Genomic DNA, 23,677 nt, shown 5'->3' on the forward strand with positions numbered 1-23,677 from the left:
GAAAGAAAGGATACTGTGGAGACACGTCTTAGCCGCAGCCTGGGGGAGGTTTCCAGAATGAGATTTTCACTCTGCAGCGGAGTGTGCGCTGATATGTCTCCACAGTATCCTTTCTTTTAGGAGTGCTAGTTCTGCAAGGTTCGCAGGGGAGCTTCTGTAAAGTTTGGAAGGTAGGAGACGAGATACTGGCAGAAGTAAAGCTGAGAGACCGGGCGTGAGTCGTGCTTCGGTAGAGCACTTGCCCGCGAAAGGCAAAGGTCCCGAGTTCGAGTCTCGGTCGGGCACACAGTTGTAATCTGTCAGAAAGTTTCTGCTCCTGTAGCTCCTCCGGACTCCACATTAGGCGTAAGGTGGTCTCACATTTTTGTTATACACTAGCTGAAAAACCCGGCGTTGCCCGGGTATTTATTTGTTACAGTTTTGTATTAGTCCATCTCCTCCTTCCCCTCTGTCTACCTGTCAGTTCTCTCTTTATTGACCTTTCCTAAATGTTCTCTCTGTCGATACCTCCTGCCCCATCTATCAACTGCACCCTCCCTCTCTCTGTCATTCACACACACACACACACACACACACACACACACACACACACGTGCGGGCGTACATACATACATACATACATTTTTATAATTTTTATGAACTTAGGATAATTACAATCTTAGTGAGATATATATTGCAGTTTCTTCTTACTTTTAAACGGTGCTTGATCTACCCTGTTTTCTGAATGCTTTTTCCACAGTTTGTCAGAGAGATTGAATCAAGTCAGTCGTCGCAGTACGGTGATAGCAGCCTTGAATACACATTGCATGACCAATGCAAGAACGTGCCTTCAGTTTAAAATTACGTTACAAAGTCAGCTACCATTTTTTATGAATCCTTTTATTACAAAGCCAAGAGAGGAGTTGAATTTCTTTTAATTTTCTTTCCATGGTCACGCAATGACAGACCGACAGTTACTAGTTACGCCAATTTCATGACAGCTCCCATCGTCGGTATAGCGCACTGTCTGTTTGCTTACTTTATCCTTTACGATTAACATGAAAAAATGTAACCTCAGGAAAAGAGCGATTTTAAGACCACTTAGCAACTCATAACAAATATTAAAAATAACCTGAAGCGCTTACGAAATTTTTTTCCCGCTGACGTCCTCCACAAAATCACGAAAGGAAAAAAGCTTACCGCTTACTGCATTTTCGCTCTTCATGCAGTAAAACTTCAGCATCAAACATGACGTTTTAATGTATTTGTGCTTTACTACCAACTGTATTCGCAACACTTTGCAGACAGTATCCACATATACCACTGAATGAATCTGCAAAAATTACGACAATAGTTCAAGAGATATGACGTGACAGACGTTTAGATGCACGAAAAACTTGCTTTTGCTTGAAATGGCGCGTCAGTTACCCAGAGTGTATTCGTCGAATGTTTCATAACGAGAGCACTTACCGATTGCCAACGAATTTCAAATGTTCGTAAACTTTTCCTCACCTATATGCTTAAAGTCAAATTTTTAACGTAGTAACTCACTTGTAAAACGGTGAGGCGCTTGAAGTTGTTTTATACACGAGAGTTGGATTCTTTAAAGAATCAGCGGTTTTTCTGGTTATGTATATCAACATTTTCCTCCCATTAAGTGGCGTTATATACTACGCCCTAAGTCCTAACCAAATAAGAACCCAAAAGCAAAAATAAAGTCTCAGAACGGCTGAAAAAGGGATCCGCCCTACCGCAGAAGTGAAGGGAAAGAAGTTCAGAAAGGAACAAGCTTAATTCATATCTTGCCCTATGCCTTGTAGCAAGTGGTAATAAACGGCGTCCAATATCACAATTTTAGTTAACAGAAACTATTATATTTTGTAAAGTTTACAGCTGCCCATTGTTGTTTATGTGCATGAAGTTTATATGGACGTTGTGAATGCAGTTTTTCCACCAAATTAAAGATAAGCTTTTCTCAATAGTGAAGGAAGGAAGATAAGTGCACAAGCTGCGACATGGTCACGAATCAGACAGTGATCGAGAAAGTGTGGAATAAATTTCTTTATTTCCGTCTATGATCACAAACTTGTTAGTACTTTGGGCTACCAGTTTCGGTCATCAATGACCATCTTCAGATCTGCAGAAAAACATGGGGAAACACAAATAGAAGAAGTGGATCGGCTAGAGCTTAAAACAATAAAATAGGCGATAATGAAAAATATTACTGACATATATGTGAAAATTATGCGCTTCAAATATGATGAGGCATACCTATTTTAAAAAAGTGCCCAGTGTAATGGAGCCATAGTGGCATCGTCGAAAAATAAAGACAAAATCAGCTCAGCATCGTGGAACATAAATAAAATATGCTATATACTTAAGTCATTCTGTTAAAATATTGCTCAGAACAAACTGCCGTACAGTAGTCATAAAATGTTTGCGTCGCAAGCTCGCCAGATGTCGCTAATGTTGCCATACCGACACACTTCATCGATATAATTGTCGCTACAAAATAAAAAGAATACAGTCGGTAAAGTCTGTAGTAGGCTTACCAGGTGTATAAGTCATTACAGTAATAAAACACAACAAATTAAAACATAGTCAAAGTTACATTGTTAAAAAAGATATTTAAGAGACAGTAATTCTGATACACTCTTGCGGCGAATTTTAAATAAAAGTATGACGTACATAATAACAAGCATACAGTTCACAGAATAATATAAAAATGATAAAAGAAAAAGGGGTAAAAGCCAAATGAATGAAGAGAGACAGTAGTAAGTAATCAGCGCCATCTGTTGGCGTGACAGCCAGAAGGCCCCTCGTACCCTGCGGTACATCATTCCAAGAAAAGAATAATACAACATCGTACCAGTCAGTTAACAAGATTATCTAGCTACTGACATATATTATACAAACAAAGAAAGGAAAAGAAAACACGAAAGTAATACGCTCAACACGAGAAAACAAAACAGATATGTGAAGCACTCTGTAATAGGTAAATAAAAATGGCAATAGGCGTTCAGTGATTTATGTAGAACATTGCCAAAGAAAGCAAACTTCACTGTTGTGTCCCCCCTACCCTCCATCTCTACACCTTTCATCTCCTTTCCCAAGGTGGCCTCCGTCAACTCCCCCTTTCGGATGTTCCCCTCTCTCCCTCCTATCAACTCTGATCCTCACCTCCCCCTCCTTTCCTTTCACTGGGCTCCCTCTTCCCCTCCCCCCTTCCATCCTGTTTTATCCCACCTACCCTTCCTCTGCCTCACTTCTCTCCCCCGGAGTCCTTTTGCATTCCCCACTCTTATGATTCCTCATCCTCCGTCGGCTCCTTCCCCCCCGTTCCCCCCCATTTCGTTTTTCGTCTCCTTCCCCCTTTCCTTTTCCCATCATCTGTCCAGATTCCCCCCATCTGCCCTCGGCTGTGGTATGTCATATTTGTGCCAACTTTTTAGTGCTGTGTTCAAGTGAGTGTTGTGCATCTTATCCAAAGTGATGCGAACAGAAATCTTGCTGTCGCTGTCTACTTCCTGTGTATTTTATTAGCATCGCCAACCCTTTGTTTTATGTTCTTTATCATTTAAGTCACCGATTTTATCGCCTGCTTTTATTATTTATTATCTTCATTTTAAAAAAAAAATTATGTAGGCTGAAGAGCGGCATACTAAGCTGCTGCCAGCCCGTCCCCTTCGGGGTGAATCGAAACTAAGTAAAGGAGGGGGGGGGGGGGGGGGAGAAATGAAAGCAAAGTGATTATTGGATACAAAATCACTGAGGCCCATTGAGCACTTTTGTTGGCGCTTTATAAATTTAAAGCTCTGCTAACAAGTTGAGAGGACAGTCTTCCTTCACCCTGGAGAGAATACACATATGATTGTTCAAATGCGTGTGGATTCCTATGGGGCCAAACTGCTGAAGTCATTGGTCCCTGATCTTACAAACTATTTAAACAAACTTATGCTAAGAACAACACACACACACACACACACACACACACACACACACACACACACACTCACACTCACACATTCCTGAGGGAGGACTCAAACCTCCGGCGGGAGGGGCCGCGCAGTCCGTGACATGGCGCCTCTAACCGCGCAGTCAATCCTCGCGGCCACATATTATTCTCAATGCTCCCTATAGAACGACCAGAGCAGTTCTGTTAGGCCGCTGTGAATATTCGTTAAAACTTATGTTACAAGAGCGGCCGGCTTGGCCGATATAATGTTTATCACGGTTATTACAATCAATCCTGTACACTCCAGTTTCATAAAATTTGCCATACGCTCCTGTCAATTTGTTTTATTCGCAATTTTAGGGTGTTGTTAAGCTGAAAGTCACATCTAACACTAGATTTTCTGAAACAATCTCTATTAGTAGGGACATTTTCCGTGAAATTTCATTGGACTGGTTTCCATTCTTTGTTGGTTCTATTTTCTGGGTGAGTGTGCAAATGGTTCAAGTGGCTCTGAGCACTATGGGACTTGCCATCTGAGGTCATCACACACATCCACGCCCGAGGCAGGATTCGAACCTGCGACCGCTGCAGTCGCGCGGTTCCGGACTGCAGCGCCTAGAACTGCTCGGCCACCGCGGCCGGCCGGCTAGTGTGCGTCTGCCCGCTGTTTAGTATGTTTCTTCAGCGTAAGATAAGTACAGTAACAACACCTGCGACAAAAAGAAGTTACATTCGTCTATAAGGCTGCGGCATAATGAAACACGTGGTGGGTAGTCTCGTACCGTTGAGTGATGCGAACGCTGGCAGATGATGGGCAGCCTGTTCGCGTCACGGTAAGAAGGGTAAGTCCCGGACCCCGGCCAGCCGCTTAGCTGGAAATGGTGACGCTGTTTCGCCGCACGGGAAGGCCGTGCTCCAGTAATTGATACTCTAAACAGTGCTGTGGATTGTTTCAGCGCCTACGCGTACCGCCGGACCAGGCTGCTATGCTGTGGAAAGTAGAGAGAATTTCACTCTGGAGCGCTGAATGTGCGTTGATACGGAATTTCGCGGCAGATTAAAACTGTGTGCTGGACCGAGGTTCGAACTGGGGGATCTTCGCATTTTGCGGGCAAATGCACTCCTTTCTTCCAGGTGAGCTAGTCCTGCAATTTTCTATGTACTGACTTGGCAGAAAATCCTAAGAAATTTTGGTCTTATATCAAAGCGGTAGGTGGATCAAAACAAAATGTCCAGACACTCTGTGACCAAAATGGTACTGAAACAGAGGATGACAGACTAAAGGCCGAAATACTAAATGTCTTTTAGCAAAGCTGTTTCACAGAGGAAGACTGCACTGTAGTTCCTTCTCTAGACTGTCGCACAGATGATGAAATGGTAGATATCGAAATAGACGACAGAGGGATAGAGAAACAATTAAAATCGCTCAAAAGAGGAAAGGCCGCTGGACCTGATGGGATACCAGTTCGATTTTACACAGAGTACGCGAAGGAACTTGCCCCCTTCTTGCAGCGTAGCGTTCCAAAAGATTGGAAAAGGGCACAAGTCATCCCAGTTTTAGAGAAGGGACGTCGAACAAATTTGCAGAACTATAGACCTATATCTTTAACGTCGATCAGTTGTAGAATTTTGGAACACGTATTATGTTCGAGTATAATGACTTTTCTGGAGACTAGAAATCTACTCTGTAGGAATCAGCATGGGTTTCAAAAAAGACGGTCGTGTGAAACCCAGCTCGCGCTATTCGTCCACGAGACTCAGAGGGCCATAGACACGGGTTCACAGGTAGATGCCGTGTTTCTTGACTACCACAAGGCGTTTGACACAGTTCCCCACAGTCGTTTAAAGAACAAAGAGTATACGGACTCTCAGACCAATTGTGTGATTGGATTGAAGAGTTCCTAGATAACAGACCGCAGCATGTCATTCTCAATGGAGAGAAGTCTTCCGAAGTAAGAGTGATTTCAGGTGTGCCGCAGGGGAGTGTGGTAGGACCGTTGCTATTCAGATCTTGTGGATAACATCGGAAGTTCACTGAGGCTTTTTGCGGATGGTGGTGGTGGTTAGTGTTTAACGTCCCGTCGACAACGAGGTCATTAGAGACGGAGCGGAAGCTCGGGTTAGGGAAGGATGGGGAAGGAAATCGGCCGTGCCCTTTCAAAGGAACCATCCCGGCATTCGCCTGAAACGATTTAGGGAAATCACGGAAAACCTAAATCAGGATGGCCGGAGACGGGATTGAACCGTCGTCCTCCCGAATGCGAGTCCAGTGTGCTAACCACTGCGCCACCTCGCTCGGTACTTTTGCGGATGATGCTGTGGTATATCGAGAGGTTGTAACAATGGACTGAAATGCAGGAGGATCTACAGCGAATTGACGCATGGTGCAGGGAACGGCAATTGAATCTCAATGTAGACAAGTGTAATGTGCTGCGAGTACATAGAAAGATAGATACTTTATCATTTAGCTACAATACAGCAGGTCAGCAACTGGAAGAAGTTAATTCCATAAATTATCTGGGAGTACGCATTAGGAGTGATTTAAAATGGAATGATCATATAAAGTTGATCGTCGGTAAAGCAGATGCCAGAGTGAGACTCATTGGAAGAATCCTAAGGAAATGCAATCCGAAAACAAAGGAAGTAGGTTACAATACGCTTGTTCGCCCACTGCTCGAATACTGCTCGCCAGTGTGGGATCCGTACAAGATAGGGTTGATAGAAAAGATAGAGAAGATCCAACGGAGAGCAGCGCGCTTCATTACTGGATCATTTAGTAATCGCGAAAGCGTTACGGAGATGATAAACTCCAGGGGCAGACTCTGCAAGAGAGACGGCTCAGTAGCTCGGTACGGGCTTTTGTTGAAGTTTCGAGAACATACCTTCATCGAGGAGACAACCAGTATATTGCTCCCTCTTATGTATGTCTCGCGAATAGACCATGAGTATAAAACAAGAGAGATTAGAGCCCACGCAGAAGCATACCGCGACATTTGATGCCGCCGCCTGTCGTTGCGTTCATGTGACGCGCTATGGAAAGTATGTAAGCGAACTAGTCACGGAGGGGGATCACTGTAGCGAAGATACGGGCTGCAAATCGGGAAACGCATTGAGATAAGCGACTTTGACAAGGGGCAGATGATTATTAGGCCGAGCCTGTGAACGAGTATTATTACCACTGCACTGGGCACGGTACCATTGGAATTCGAAGTCGATCAGTCGAAACGTCTCGCCTCTTCGGCTAAATCACACTGCTGCTACACTAGGTCGCTGGTCGTCTCCACAAATACCGTCAGCGAGTTGAACGGCGGCTCGAAACGCGCACCGCGCCACGTTGTCTTTCAGCAGTATAATTGTCCGTGTCTCTGAACCAGAACCGTGCTACAGTGGTTTGATGAGTAGCAGAGGTTGTAAATTACTTTATTTTCACAGGACCGGTTTCGGACTGTTATGAGCCCATCCTCAGGTGTCGTAGCTGTGCTGTGGTCCCCAAGCGCCCCATGTACCAGGCACGGTCTGATTTTTGCTCTGATTAAACATAATACACTGTACTGGTAGGTCTACCGTCGATTTCTCCGATTTCTTGAAAACATTTTCCTTCTCGAAACAACCTGATGCAGATTTCTCTCTTTTCCTTTGTACACTCATGCTCATAAATAAAGGACAATGCTGATACACGGTGAAACAACGCTTTGGAGGGCAGTTTGCGGGTTTAAATCACTTCAGGGTATGACCATGCGGTGCATTTGACCCGAGTGGCGCTGACAGCAGTCCACATACGTAGAGGTGTGTTGGTGCATGTCAGAGTACAGTGCAGTAAGTGTGCATACGTTTTCAGACGTGCTGATGGTGACTGTGTGTTGAAAATGGCTCAAAGAACACATATTGATGACGTTATGAGGGGTAGAATAACAGGGCGACTGGAGGCTGGTCAAACACAGCAGGTCGTAGCACGTGTGCCACGAAGTGATCTCAAGATTCCAGCAGACAGGAAACGTCTCCAGGCGCTACAGTATGGGACGTCCACAGTGTACAACACCACAAGAAGACCGATGTCTCACCATCAGTGCCCGCAGATGGCCACGGAATACTGCAGGTAGCCTTGCTCGCGACCTTACTGCAGCCACTGGGTTGTCTCCAGTCACACAGTCTACAGACGACTGAACAGACATGGTTTATTCGCCCGGAGACCTACAAGATGCCTTCCACTGACCCCTGGTCACAGGAGAGCCCATAAAGACTGTTGTCAAGAACACATGGTCATTGGAACAGTGGTCAAAGGTTATGTTCACGCACGAGTCCAGGTACGGTCTAGTGGTTCTCTCTGGGTTTTCATCTGGCGTGAACCTGGAACCAGATACCAACCCTTTAATGTCCTTGAAAGGGACCTGTATGGAAGTCGTGGTTTGATGGTGTAGGGTAGGATTACGATTGGTGCACGTACACCCCTACATGTCTTTGAGAGAGGAACTGTAACAGGTAAGGTGTATCGGGACGTCATTTTGCACCAGTACGTCCGCCTTTTCAGGGGTGCAGTGGGTCCCACCTTCCTCTTGATGGATAACGCACGGCCTCACCGAGCTGCCATCGTCGAGGAGTAACTTGAAACAGAAGACATCCGGCGAATGGAGTGGCCTGCCTGTTCTCCAGACCTAAACCCCATCGAGCGCGTCTCGGATGCTCTCTGCCGACGTACCGCTGCTCGTCTTCACACCACTAGGACACTTCAGGAGCTCCGAAAGGCACTGGTGCAAGAATGGGAGGCTATACTCCAGCAGCTGCTCGGCGACCTGATCCAGAGTATGCCAACCCGTTGTGCGGCCTGTGTACGTGTGCATGGTGGTCATACCCGATATTGATGACGGGGTACATGCGCGGAAAACAGTGACTTTTGTAGCACATGTGTTTCGGCACGGTTTTCTCAAATTAACACCAATACCGTGAACTTACAGATCTGTATCATGTGTGTTCCCTATGTGCCTGTTAGCTCCAATTTCATGTAGTGCCACGGTGTGTGGCACCACATTCTGCAATTATCCTTTTATGAGCATGAGTGTAGTTCGGCAACGTTTTCGACCCATATTACGTAAATATCACTCAACGGTTTTCATATCGGAGAGATAATTATTGACTATGCTGGGTAGAACACAACTGCAGAACAAACGCGAGAGCGGCGTGAGTCAGTGCGGCTCAATACCACAGATATTGCTTACTAGACGAATACTTGTTTGGCGTCCATTGCGGCTTGATTTTACATAGCGTGTGTTTGGTCACAAATTTAGCGACGTATGAACCATAAAGAGCGTTTTATTCACAAGTATAGAAATCAACCAACGTAAGGAAATGGTTATTATTCATTTCGGAGCTATTTTTGTATTGCTGTGCGTATTAGTCTGTGCTCCACAGTTGGACGAATACTGTGTGGAGTCACAGTAAATCTTGTGAAACCTATCTAGGCCGCCATCGGGCGCCATCACCACGCAAATCGGCCAGCTGATATTTAGGCGAATTACATGACCTGTGTATAGACATCTGATGCCACATACCTCCACAAACCTACGAACAAAGTGTCGAATCCCTGATACGCATGAAGTCAGTCATAAATGCCTGCAAATGGTCTCCATGTAGCCTAAAATAACCGTTTCCAGTGAATGGTTCGTTGTGTCGGACCAGTGGATCAACTCCATTGCATGTAAACGAAGCCCACACCGTCACCAACTTGCACAGTGCCTTATTGACAACTTGGACCCATGACGTCGGGGGACCTGCGCCACACTCGAACCATACCATCAGCTCTTACCAACTGATATCGGGACTCATCTGTCTAGGCCACTGTTTGCAGCCGTCTAGAGTCCAACTGAAATAGTCACAAGCCCAGGAGAGGCGCTGCAGGCGATTCCGTCCTGTTAGCAAAGGCACTCGCGTCGCTTGTCTGGTGCCGTAGTCCATTAATACCAAATTTTGCAGCACTGGACTAACGGATACGTTCGTCGTACGTCCACATAGATTTCTGTGGTTATTTCACGCAGCGTTGCTTCTCTGTTAGCGCTGACATATTTACGCAAACGCCGCTGTCCTCGGTAGTTAAGTGAAGGTTTAAAGGCTCTGAGCACTATGGGACAACATCTGAGGTCATCAGTCCCCTAGAAGTTAGAACTACTTAAATATAACTAACCTAAGGACAGCACACACATCCACCCCCGAGGCAGGATTCAAACCTGCGACCGTAGCGGTCGCATGGTTCCAGACTGAAGCGCCTGGAACCGCTCGGCCACACCGGCCGGCTGTTAGGTAAAGGCCATCGACCACTACGGTGTCCGTGTTGAGAGGTAATGCCTGAAATTTGGCATTCTCGGCATACTGTTGACACTTCGTATATCGGAATAAATGTGATTTCCGAAATGGAATATCTCATGCGTCTAGCTCCAACAACCATTCCGCATTCAAAGTCTGTTAATTCTCGTTGTGCGGCCATAATCACATCGTAAACCTTTCCAAGTGATTCACAGAGTGCAAATGACAGCTCCGACAATGCAGTGCCCTTTCATATTTTGTGTACGCGATGCGACAGCCATCTACATGCATGAATATCGCTATCCCATGACTTGGTACCTGTACTGTGTACTGTGTACAGTAGTGAAACGTTTATAGCAAACAGGAAAGTTGCACGTACGAGTTACCGAATTATGATTAGAGCATCATTACAAAATCTGAATTTGGTACGTTAAACAAGGCTCAAGATCAGACAGAAGTGGAAGAGGAGATGGACAGAGACGTGAGAGGAAATACAGTCAGAAAGCGGAAAGGAGGTGACGGACGGGGAGAGGGGGAAGGAGATGATGGAGTAAGAGAGAGAGGCAGGGCCAAGAGAGAGAGGGGAAAGCAGGGGAATACATTTATATCTATTTCCAATACATACTAGAAACGTGTGCTTTCTCTTCTTTCTTTTCCATGTAACCAGACTGAGCCACAACAACGCGGGAACAGCTAGTTATGAATATTATTCATGTTGTAGGTGAGACTAACGAATTCATTCATGCCGTGATGCCGATTTTGTGGAAAATTAAAGTGCTTGGGAATGAATATCTAGAGGACGAAATGGCCGCGAGTTTGTAATAAACTGAGAGCCGTACCCCAAGCCCCGTTTAAGTTCTCTGTCCGTGTCTACTGGGTTTCCTGTTTTTCTTTTTTTCTATAGACTCTTTAACCACAACAAAGGAAATTGCTTACAATACTTTAGTTCGTCCAGTCTTAAGAGTATTTTTTGTCTGTATGGGACGCTTACTAGTTGGGTCTGATTCAAGAGATTGAGAAGCTCCAAAGAAGAGCGGCAAGATTCGTGACTATTGCATTTAGCCATAGCAAGAGCGTTACAAATCTCCTAGAAAGTTTGAAGTGGGACGCATTGGTAGATAGTCGACACGCTAAGCGGAAGGGGCTGCTCACTAAATTCCAAAATCGGATCTTTGCCGAGGATGTAGAGCATATATTATTACCACCAACTTTCGTACCGCAATGACCATAAGGGAAATTGCAACTCGTACTGAGGCGTTCAGACAGTCGTTTTGCGCGATCCGCGAGTGGAACAGAGGGGGGGGGGGGGGCGGGGGGGGGGGTGGAGGAATATGACTTTGGCGCGAATAGAGCCCTCCGCCAAACACCGCTTGGTGGCTAGCGGAGAATATATGTAGATGTAGATGTAGAACCACTCTGTACCAGAAACTTGCCGTTTCCACCATGTTATTGCTTTCATCGTACTTCATTTCGTGACTATAGGATGTTGGTTGACTGGTGCGAAAGTCTGACCTATGTAAGACATGCCTCATTCGCTTGCAGTGTGGTGCCTTTCGTAGAGGCAGATTGCACTTGACGTTACAACGCGGACCCCCTGTGGAATATAACTTACTTAACTCTGGGGTTTGCCACAAGAGCCACAGACACAGCTGAGGGGAGACAGTAATATAAGTTCATATGCCAACTAGCTCCTTCGACAATGAAAAAGTTGAAAAAATTCATGACGGGATCAAAGAAGTTATTCAGATAGTTAGGAGAGAAGAAAGTTGCGACGGTGACTGAAATTCAGTACCAGCAAAAGGAAGAAAAGGAAAAATATTAGGAGAATATGGACTGGGGGAGACTTATGAAAAAGTAAGCCACCTGATAAAATTTATCGCAAAGCATAATTTAATCATCGCAGAACTTGGTTCAAGAATCATAAAAGAAGGCTGTACACGTAGAAGAGATCTGGAGCCACTGGAAGATTTCAGATTGCTTATATAATGGTAAGACAGAACCTTATTTTAAACTATAAGACATATCTAGGAGCAGATGTGGACCCTGACCATAAACTCATCGTTTGTGTACTGAAGATTAAAACTGAGGAAATTATAAAACAAAAGGAAGCTACGGCGATGCGACTTGGGTAAGTTGCAAGAACGAGAGGCTCTTTAAAGGCAAGCATTCGGGAACGATTGACTAGAACACGCCAAAGGAAAACAGTAGAAGATGAATGGGCAGCTCTGAGAGAGGAAAGCCTGAACGCAATAGCGGATCAAATATGTAAAAAGATAGGGCCTTGTAGAAGCCCTTCGATATCACAGGAGATATTGTATTTAATTGTGAAATAAGAAAATCTACAAGATGGAGATGAATCAGGCGAAAGTGAATACATATGTCTAAAAAATGAGATTCAGAGAAGATTCACAATGGCTAAGCAGGAATGGCTAGGTGACATAAACAAGGACTTGGAAGAATGTGTAACTTGGGGGCAGATACACTCCACCTACAGGAAAATTAAAGAACCCTTTGGAGAAAAGAGAAGCAATTGTATGAATGTCAAGAGCCCAAATGGAAAACCAGTACTAAGGAAAGAAGGGAATGATGAAAGATGGAAGATGGGCTGTACAAGGGCAATGAATTTGAATGGAACATTGTGGGTGGTAAAGAGTAAGTGGATGAATGTGACTTGGACGGTATGACACCGCAAGAAGAATGTGACAGAACACTGAAAGATCTATGCCGTAACAAGACCCAAGGAGTAGACGACATTCCGTCAAAGCTACTGATAGTCTTGGGAGAATCAGCCATGACGAAATTCTGCTATCTGGTGTGCAAGATGTACGAGACAGGCGGAATACCCTCACACTTAAAGAAGGATATAATAATCCTAGTTCAAAAGAAAGCAGGTGCTGACAGGTGTGAATTATCAGCTTAATAAGTCATGCTTGCAAAATAGCGAATTACCTGCTTTCTGCTGTCCCACGTGACAAGGTAGTGGTTTGCGGATTGAAAACGCAGCAGTTGGCACCAGATAGTACGTCTATTATATAAATGTGGATCCAGTCGCTGGAATTTCCCCACGATACTACACAACATGTTCATACGACTCAGTATGATAGTGTGAGCAGTATCGTTACCAGCAAATTAGTTTTTGCAAAGGACTATGCAAATTGAAATATTAGTTTCCATTGTTACTACCACCATAGTAGAAAATTACCAGCTCACGGAGTAATAATGGAGATTTTGCACAGTGCCGCGGTCAGGTGATAGCGCTATATCTTTGTACTGCATAGTTTTGCATTATGCAAGCTATTGTGTAAAAGGAAATTCATTGTGTCGTCGTACCACCTGAGCAAGTTTCTTCCCTTTTTTCTTCAAAGATAATTGTATATATGGTCTATTATTGTATGTCTGTGATGTATTATTATGATACATTATCAACGACTGCGTGCTCTGTATGTAGATACACAGGTCTGTTTCAAAATTCACCTCTTACGTAATATGGGTTTAGGCTCACTTCACTATTTTTTTGCCACGCGCGATTAGCCGAGCGGTCTGGGGCGCTGCTGTCATGACTGTACGGGTGGTCCCGGCGGAGGTTCGAGTCCTCCCTCGGGCACGGGCGTGTGTGTTTGTCCTTAGGATAATTTAGGTCAAGTAGCGTGTTAAGTCCTATAAGATTTCACACAGATTTGAACATTTTGAACTATCTCTTTTTTTGCTCATATGGCAGTTGCAAGGGTTCTTCATTCTTTTGGATATTTCCTTTCTTTTTTTCGTCTGAGATCACTCTTTCTATAGTCCTTTCATTAATTTTCGTTTGCAGTCTAATTAGTGTGCCTTACGGTACTCTGGTTTCCTCTGTTTTCTTTTTTTTTTTTTTAGGTCATCTACCGTAATTTGGAGTTCTATTATACCCCTTCATTTCTGTTATCCATTAAATGTTGCTCTTACTATTCCACTTTTTTCTATTATTCATTTACTAATTATGTTTCATGGTGTTACCAGATGTCCAAAGAATGAGATAGTTTCATCCCGATCGCGCTCGTTACTGTTTCTGATTTTCTGTATCCTGTTTCATTTGAAGTAATATGGTTTATTTATGCCTGTCCTAATTAGCCTTCCTTCTTTCTTTGTCAATTTCTGCTGTATTAGTTGTTTTGAGGTATCAGCTGTATATGTTGTTTCTGGTTGTCTAAATGTTTTATAAGGTTTTAATTTTGTGCCTACGGATAGATTTTCTTTGTTTGTGTTTTTGCAAATGAAGTTTGCTTTGTTTTTTATTCTGTTTTGTCATGATGTGTTTTCACTCAGATTGTATAATAATATTTCACTTAAATATTTAAATTTATCAATAATGTAGATTTCCTGTTCTTTTTGCAAGTGGTGGGACAGTTAGCGTAACCTGTGTTTTCAAATGATACTCTCAGGCTAATTTTCTCTGCTTCTTCTTGTAGCGATTTAAAGTCTTGTCTGGTTTCTTGAAGCCGCTCGGAGTGGACGCGTGATTTGAGGCGCCATGTTACGGACTGCGCGGTGCCTCCCACCGGAGGTTCGAGTCCTCCCTCGGGCATGGGTGTGTGTGTTGTTCTTAGCATAAGTTAGTTTAAGTAGCGTGTAAGTGTAGTGACCGATGACATCAACAGTTTGGTCCCTTAGGAATGCACACATTTGAACACTTTTTTTGTACGTTGTTGGCAAGCAGCAAATCCCAAGCAGTTGAAACTTACATGACTTTTCACACTTCCAATTCTTGTGTTCATTGGGTTAGCCTTGCACTATTCTGTGATTATGTACTCCAGTGCACATTTGAACAGTAATGGTGATAGACAACTGAAACGTCCCCTTACAAAAATAATGAATTACTGTGCTGATAAACCTCTTACGTTATTTGATTTTCAAACAGCTGAGCAAAACTGAACGTACTCAGACATTTCGCTCTTTACCTATTCTGTTCAACACTAAACTGAAACACAACATTTTTTTTTAGCGCAACGTAATCTGACTTTTAATATCCCTACAAAAGAATGGCCCTGACTAACATTAACCTATACGTTTCACAAATCACCTCACAAAAATCTCGAACTACTGCAATACAGCGATCACCACTACTGCGAGCTAAATAAAAGATTCAAACTACCGAAGGCACTAACTACTGATAGGCATAGTTAGCAAATGAAAGATTTTGATAGAGAACAAACAATGTATTTACCTTAATAGTGTTCCAAAGTCATAATATATATATATATATATATATATATATATATATATATATATATATATATATATATATATATATCAGTTCATCACATCCATTCTTACAAATGTACTGTTTATGATGGACACACGTCCAGATCATCCGCTCTCAAAAATCCGACATCTCACTTCCCCACATCCACCACTGCTGGCGGCACATCTCCAACTGCGCAACGCTACGCACTGTTAACAGCCAACTGCCCAACACTACCGTAGCAAATTCCAACAATGCCACCCAGCCACAGACTGCTCACAACACAGCCAGTGATTTTCATACAGAGCGCTACGTGGCGTTACCAATAAAAAAACCTAAATAGCCTACTTACACAATCATCTGTTTTGATTAGGAATGGTGTAAGTCCTATTATTGTAATTAGTTTTGCATGCAGTCCCAGATAACTTAAAATTTTCAATACTGAAGGTCGACGCAGAGAGTCATAGGCCTTCTTAAAATCTGGAAATGTTATTGCCAAAGGTTTGTTCCGTTTCCTATAGTATGCTATAAGCTGTTGTAAACTTATAATCTGCACTACCACAGTTTTTACATGCTCTGAAACAGTGTTCTACCAACTCCTGTTCTAGTTGTGCCTTGACTCTTTCACATAGGATCTTTGATAAAATCTATGTGCAGTCTAGGAGGGGGAGTCCTCTATAGTTGTTCAGTTTGCTCTTAGCCCCTTCTTCTGAAGTGGGTGAATGACAGCTGTGGTCCAATGTTCAGGGAAACGTTCTTTTATCCAAATTTTTGTCAGAGCCTTGTGTAAGAAGATCTTATTGTCACTTGAATATTTCCGCATTTCAAAAGAAACTCGATCTTCTCTACATGCCTTATAATTTTTTTGTGTCTTGAGTGCTTTTTAGACTTCTTGGAAAGTTGGAAGGTCTAATTTATTAGATTTCTATTGGGGTAATTACGTTGATTTGTATGATTTCATTGGCTTCTCAATAGTAGCTCAAAAGTTTATTAAACCATTTAGCCTTGATTTCAGCATATTATATATGTTACTGTGTGCCGTCATTCTTCCATCTTCATCATTCACTGTTAGCGCAGGGAGTTTATATTTTTGTAGTTGTTTCCCAATGATATTGTAGTATCTCCTGGAATTGATTTTGTGATGATTATCTTCTGTAGAGTTTATTATGTCTCTATGGAATTCTCTTTCCATTCTCCGAATGTTGTGTGTGAATTTTTTCCTTTCATTTTTGAAGTTGATGGCATTTTGTTCTGTTTTGAGTGTTTGAAACTTAAACCATGCTTGTTGTCTTTCTTCATGGACTGTCACAATCCGCAGTCCACCATGCATGTTTTCTTTGTGGGGTCATGGGAACTAGATTCTCAGCTTGTTTTTGAGACTTGATACCAGTTCTTTTAGATTATCTGTTACTTTAATAGTTTGTGTTATTTGTTATTTTTAATTGGGTGATGTGAGTCATACCTCCTATGTGATTTATTCTTTTTGTTTAATGGAGAAAATTTAATTTTAACTAACAAGGGTACCCTCCATACTGTAAATCATGGTTTTTGATGCCCGTCAAATATATTGTAGAGGCACTTACCCTGAGTACCTGGCTATCCGGTATTTTAGCAACGGGCCTTGGTTCTTGAGAAAATCGATTCTGAAGTTCATTGTACGATTTGTATATCCGTAACAGTACATATATTGTGGACAGGTCAGTGTAGAGCAGCGGTAACGGTTCCAAAGATTCACGGCTACCGCGCTGGACATGCCGTGTTCGAATCCTGCTCGTGTATTTTTTTTTTCAAAATAGACCGAATTTTTCAATTTTATTTCAAAGAATATCACCAAACAGGGTAGGGTGTGCGAAATTTTTTAAAATATTCATTTCGTTTCTGGTTCGCAGTTGGAGTTCCAAATGTTCGTTCAACGGTCGCTTCTTGTATTACCTGAAATCGATCTCCCACCATTAACGTCCCCTCTCCCGTGAGTACCGTTGGCCGTAACGGGAACCGCAGCTCCTAGGCCAATGAGGATGCGAGTTGCATTCCTTTACGTTCGCATCTAACGACAGCGTCAGTTGCTCGCAAAGCCGGGTGTTAAAAAAATTCTGTGAAATGGAAGAACCAAGTGTTTCTGCAGTAGTTCAGCCATAAGATGATCCACAAGTACAGGAGTTGAACGAATAATCAAAAGGCGCAATCACAAATCCCATTAAATACGCCAAAAATCTACTCCACGATCAGGATTCGAACACGGTACTTCCAGCGCGGTAGCCGTAAACCTTTACCGCTGCGCTACGCCGACTTTCTCGGAATATATGTAATGGTACGCATATACAAAGTTTGGAATAAACTTCAAAATAGACTATCTCAAAAACCAAGGCCCGTCGCTAAAAAAACCGGATAGCCAGGGTAAGTGCCTCTACAACATATTTGAAGCGCATCAAAATCCGTGATTTACATTGTGGAGGGTCCAATGAAGGTAGTGGTTGAGCCTGTATCTACTGCTCTCAATACTGTAGCATTGTAGAACTCCTAAAGATCATGTTTGTGTATTCAGACATGGTGATCATGTTTGTCTATTCAGACATGGCCTAGCAGCCAATTATCCTCCTCTTAGTCAAGGTGTTTCTATGATTTAAGGTTGACTTTCTCTTGAAGTGCGTTGTTTTAGATATAAGGTTGCGTTCCCTGCAGAGTTCTAAAAATGTTTGACCATTATTGATTGTAAAGTTATGTGGACTCAATTTTCGAATTATACCTTTATATAACTTTTCTTTTCCCAGCGGGGCTTTGAAGACTGCAAATAAGACTAGTTTTATTTGTTCTATTCAGTATGTTCAAGAATGTCCCAAAATTTATTTACCTCTTCCTGCGTTTTCATTAGAATTTTTTTTAATTTGTAGGAGCATGAGCAGTTATGATAGTGTAAGTGTTATTCATCGTGTTAGAAGTCGAGAAGAAAGGTGGCAAATTGTTCGCAGAATGCTTGATAGAGTAAGACGTCGTGATCCTTCATTGCTTACATAGTCCGCCCTCACAATCATGTTCTGCACATCAAGACGCTTCATTCGAACCCAAACTCGATAAGATAAAGTCAGCGTTGTATGAATTCATGTAAACGATATGCAAATAACTAATAAATCGCAAGTGTGCACCGTGGTTGAAATACTCGAGGCTGGCGTACACACACACATTCAAGACACGACGGTCACAGGGGCTTTCAGTTCAGGAGATGCAAACCGTATGCCGGGGCCAGTCTCTTCAGAGGACGACTCAGTCTATCTATGTCGGCCGGTGACCACCCATGGAGCAGAGAGCATTTGCCTGAGTGAAAGGAAGAATGACCCGTGTTCGGCTTAAAAGGAAATTCTGCTACATTGTGTGGGAACGCCCAACTTACGCATTCTTTACAAATATTGCACGCAGTTTCAGAGAATTTCACATTGAGACAGCAAACGCCAAACGACGATGCTACAGATTTCCGGATTGGCCCCCTTAAACGAAACGTCATTCTCCCATTTTAGAAGAGCAATGCTGATTGGCAGACGATATTTCTGACGTCTTGAGCTGAAGGAGTAATGGAAGAGACTGAAAGAAGTACCCCTTCATGTCTGGCATGGAGAGGGGCCGTTCCATTGTCGCTCTTGGAGCGAGAACATGTAACGAGAGCGTGCACGCTCATACATGTACTCAAATAGCGAGGAACAAGTCTCTCCTCAGTACTTCACTGGGACAGCAACTCTGTCGAGAGCGAATCGGAGTGCTACTCTATATTGAGTCCTTGCGATTAAGTGTTGTTCACTGTGTTGGCCGCCACACTTATTGTGCGGTGTGAACGGGCAGAGTTATACTTAAACGCCTGCGAGCGAATTTTAATTGGCATCGCGGTGGACTTTTTATCTGACCGGTGTACCACACCAATAGTTAGACTAGGGGCGAATAGGAGTCCTTGACTTCATTAAGGCGTAGGGAGAGTTTGATTGGCGAAGGTCAATCCAGATAAAACGAGAGTTATCTTATTTTTCAGCAGCAAGCGACGCAGACAGCAGTCATCGCAGTTTATGGTATTGTGCACTACAGCTCTTGCGAGCCCCGTATTTCCTCCACAGCAGTACCCTTCACTGCATTTCACACGCGACAGCTTCGACCGTACCTAGCAACATTCTAACGGATAATTATTCAAGTTGAGTAGGCGCCCCTCTCAGCCATTCTGCCAAGTCAATAACAATCTTAAACTTTGTATAGAAATTTCATTAGCAAATCCTGTCCTTAAGAGGTAACTTCACGTTCCGAAAAAAAAAACGGAAATAATGTGTTCGGTTCATAATTAAAAGTACCATTGTGATTTTCTCAGAATTTTTGCAAAATAAATAATAATTTTCGTTAGTTTCACGTTTTTCTTACACTAACTAGCACTACTCTAGTACCCAAGTATCCCACTAGTTACGTAAGAAATTTTGTGAATTTTTGTGTCATTTCCTTACAGTGAACGACTCCAGAAGATATATATTGCTCAAAGTTTTTCAGGCATTTCTCTTTAGAAAGTTAGGAGCGTCTGTCTGAATTCTGTAGTAGTGTGGGGGTGGAAATTGCATCTTGCTCACAATAGTTACATCAGATGTAAAAATATCTGTGAGAAGGCTTTCTGATGAAAGAATTTTTGTGTAGAAATCTGATATCGAAGAAGATGGACTTGGAGACAGTAACTTCCACGCACTTATCTTTGTGTTTCAGATCTCGCGTAGCCCGCACATCGCCGGACACCGAAGGCTCGCACCAGGAAGCAGCAAAGGTATCGTACAGTCACAAGCCTCTGATTCCAGTGGAGCGTAGAGCACATAAGCAGGCGTAGGTTGTAAGAGACCGAGAAAATGCTGTTCAGAGAAGGCTTGCATGGATCTACATCTACATGATTACTCTGCTATTCACAATAAAGTGCCGGGCAGAGGGTTCAATGAATCACCTTCAGGCTGTCTCTCTACCGTTCCACTCTCGAAACGCACGCGGGAAAACGAGCACTTAAATTTTTCTGTGCAAGCCCTGATTTATCTTATTTTATCGTGATGATCATTTCTCCCTATGTTTGTGGGCACCAACAGAATGTTTTCGCAATCGGAGGAGAAAACTGGTGATTGAAATTTCATGAGAAGATCCCGTCGCAACAAAAAACGCCTTTGTTTTAATTATTGCCACTCCAGTTCACGTATCATCTCTGTGACACTATCTGCGTGTATTTCGCGATAATACAAAACGAGCTGCCCTTCTTTGTACTTTTTCGGTGTCATCCGTCAGTCCCACCTGATGCGGATCCCACACCGCACAGCAATACTCCAGAATAGGGCGGACAAGCGTGGTGTAAGCAGTCTCTTTAGTAGACCTGTTGCTCCTTCTAAATGTTTTGCCAATGAATCGCAGACTTTGTTTGGCTCTACTCACAATATTATCTATGTGATCGTCCCAATTTAGGTTTTTGTAATTGTAATCCCTAAGTATTTAGTTGAATTTACAACCTTTAGATTTGTGTGACTTATCGCGTGATCGAAATTTAGCTGATTTTTTTTAGTATTCATGTGAATAACTTCACACGTTTCCTTACTCAGGGTCCATTGCCACTTTTCGCACCATACAGATACCTAAATCATTTTGCAAGTCGTTTTGATCATCTGATGACTTTTCAAGACGGTAAATGACAGCATCATCTCCAAACAATCCAAAACGGCTACTCAGATCGTCTCTTATGTCGTTAATATAATAGCCTCGTCCATAGAACCGACTGTTATTCTTCGGTGCAGAGCCGAGTGGAGAGTCTGAATCAGAGGCTCATGCGGTACTGTGACCGTGTAGACCACAGATTCCTTGACTTGCGCCATCGGGTGGTGGGTTTCCGGGTTCTGGTTAATAGGTCAGGAGTCCACTACACACAGGAGGCGGTTACACGGGTAACGGGGACTGCGTGGAAGGGACTGGGCGGTTTTTTTAGGTTAGAGGGTCTCAGGGAACCACAGAAGGGACGTCTGTCTAAAAGTGGGCAGGTAAAACACAGTAAGGTAGTTGTAGAAACGATTGGTATTGTAGTTGTAAATTGTCGTAGCTGAGTTGGGAAAGAAACAGAGCTCCGAGCCCTAATAGAAAGCACTGAAGCTCAAATAGTTGTAGGTACAGAGAGCTGGCTAAAGCCTGAAATAAGTTCAGCCGAAATTTTGTAAAACGATCTAACAGTGTTCAGGAAGGATAGATTAAATACAGTTGGTGGTGGAGTTTTTATTGCTGTCAGAGGTAGTTTGCCTTGTAGCGAAATTGAAGTAGATAGTTCGTGAGAAATAGTATGGGTAGAGATTATATCTGACAATCGGACTAAACTATTAACTGGATCGTTTTACCGACCCCCCAACTCAGAAGATACAGTTGCTGAACACTTCAAAGAAAACTTGAGTCTCATTTCAAATAAGTACCCCGCTCATATAATCATAGTCGGTGCTGACTTCAATGTACCCTCGATATGCTGGAAAAGTTATGCGTTTAAAGCCGGTGGCAGGCATAAAACGTCATTCAAATTTGTATTGAATGCTTTCTCAGAAAATGTTTTTGAACAATTAATTCATGAGCCCACTCGAAGCGTAAATGGTTCGAAACCATACTTGACCTTTTAGCAACAAATAATCCTGGACAAATAGTGATAATTGTGACGAATACAGGGATTAGCGGCCACAAGGCAGTTGCTGCTAGGCTGAATTCCGTAACACCTACAACCATCAAAAAGAAACGCGAAGTATATCTATTTAAAAAAGCTGATAAAAATGCTCTTAACGCCTTTTTAAGCGACAGTCTTCATTCCTTCCGATACGATCATGTAAGTGTATAAAAGTTGTGGAATGTTTTCAAAGAGATAGTATCGACAGCAATTGAGAGATATATACCACATAAATTAATAAGTGATGGTGCTGATCCCTAATGGTACACAAAACGGGTCAGATCGTTGTTGCAAAAGCAACGAAAAAAGCATGCCAAATTTAAAAGAATGCAAAATCGCCAAGTTTGGAAAAGTTTTACATAAGTTCAAAATATGGCGCTTACTTCATTGCGAGGTGCTTCTAATAACTTCCACAACGAAATTCTGCCTCGAAATCTGGCAGAAAACCCAAAGAGATTCTACTCATACATAAAGCACGCAATCAATACCTTCACTGCGCGATAACAACGGTGTGAAGTCACTGAAGACAGTACCACAAAAAGCAGAGTTGTTAAACACGGTTTTCCGAAGCTCCTTCACCAAAGAAGACGAAGTGAATATTCCTGAATTCCAATCAAGAGCAACTGCCAAGATGAGAAACATAGAAATAGATATTGTAGGAGTAACGAAGCAGCTTAAACCACTTAATAAAGGCAAGGCCTCCGGTGCAGATTGTATACCAGTCAGGTTCCTTTCAGAGTATGCTGATAAAATAGCTCCATATTTAGCAAATATATACAACCACTCGCTCACAGAAAGATCCGTACCTAAAGACTGGAAAATTGCTCAGGTCACAGCAATATCCAAAAAGGGAAGTAGGAGTAATCCGCTGAATTACAGGCCTATATCACTAATGTGGATTTGCAGTAGGGTCTTGTAATATATACTGTATTCCAACATTATGAAGTACCACGAAGAAAACGATTTATTGACACACAGTCTGCACGGTTTCAGAAAATATCGTTCTTTTGATACACAACTAGCTCTTTCTACTCATGAAGTAATGAGTGTTACCGTCAGGGGATGTCAAATTGATTCCATATTTTTAGATTTCCAGAAGGTTTTCAACACCGTTCGTCACAAGCGTCTTCTAACCAAACTGCATGCCTACGGAATATCGCCTCAGTTGTGCGACTGGATTAAGTTCGTAGTAATAAACGGAAAGTCATCGAGTAACACAGAAGTAATATTCGGCGTTCCCCAAGGAAGTGTTCCTGATCTATATTAATGACTAGGAAACAATCTGAGTAGACGTCTTAGATTGTTTGCAGATGATGCTGTCATTTACCGTCTTGTTAAGTCATTAGATGATCAAAACGACTTGCAAAATGACTTAGGTAAGATATATGTATGGTGCGAAAAGTGGCAATTGACCCTGAATAAGGAAAAGTGTGAAGTTATTCACGTGAACACTAAAAGAAATCAGCTAAATTTAGATTACGCGATGTCACACAAATCTAAAGACTGTAAATTCAACTAAATACTTAGGGATTACAATTATAAAAACCTAAATCGG

The 23,677-nt window shown here is 42.7% G+C and overlaps 1 protein-coding gene across 2 annotated transcripts in view; it reads left to right on the forward strand.

Moving 5' to 3' along the window:
- The window catches only part of LOC126293305 (aminopeptidase N-like), a 721,098-nt gene that overhangs the window by 200,063 nt on the left and 497,358 nt on the right, over positions 1–23,677 (forward strand). For both annotated transcript variants that reach the window (XM_049986440.1, XM_049986441.1), the window contains exon 3: positions 20,166–20,223. The gene's annotated coding sequence lies outside the window, so the exon portion shown is untranslated. The remainder of the gene's footprint in view (positions 1–20,165; positions 20,224–23,677) is intronic.

Source organism: Schistocerca gregaria, chromosome 10, assembly GCF_023897955.1.
Source record: "Schistocerca gregaria isolate iqSchGreg1 chromosome 10, iqSchGreg1.2, whole genome shotgun sequence".
Lineage (NCBI taxonomy): Eukaryota > Metazoa > Arthropoda > Insecta > Orthoptera > Acrididae > Schistocerca > Schistocerca gregaria.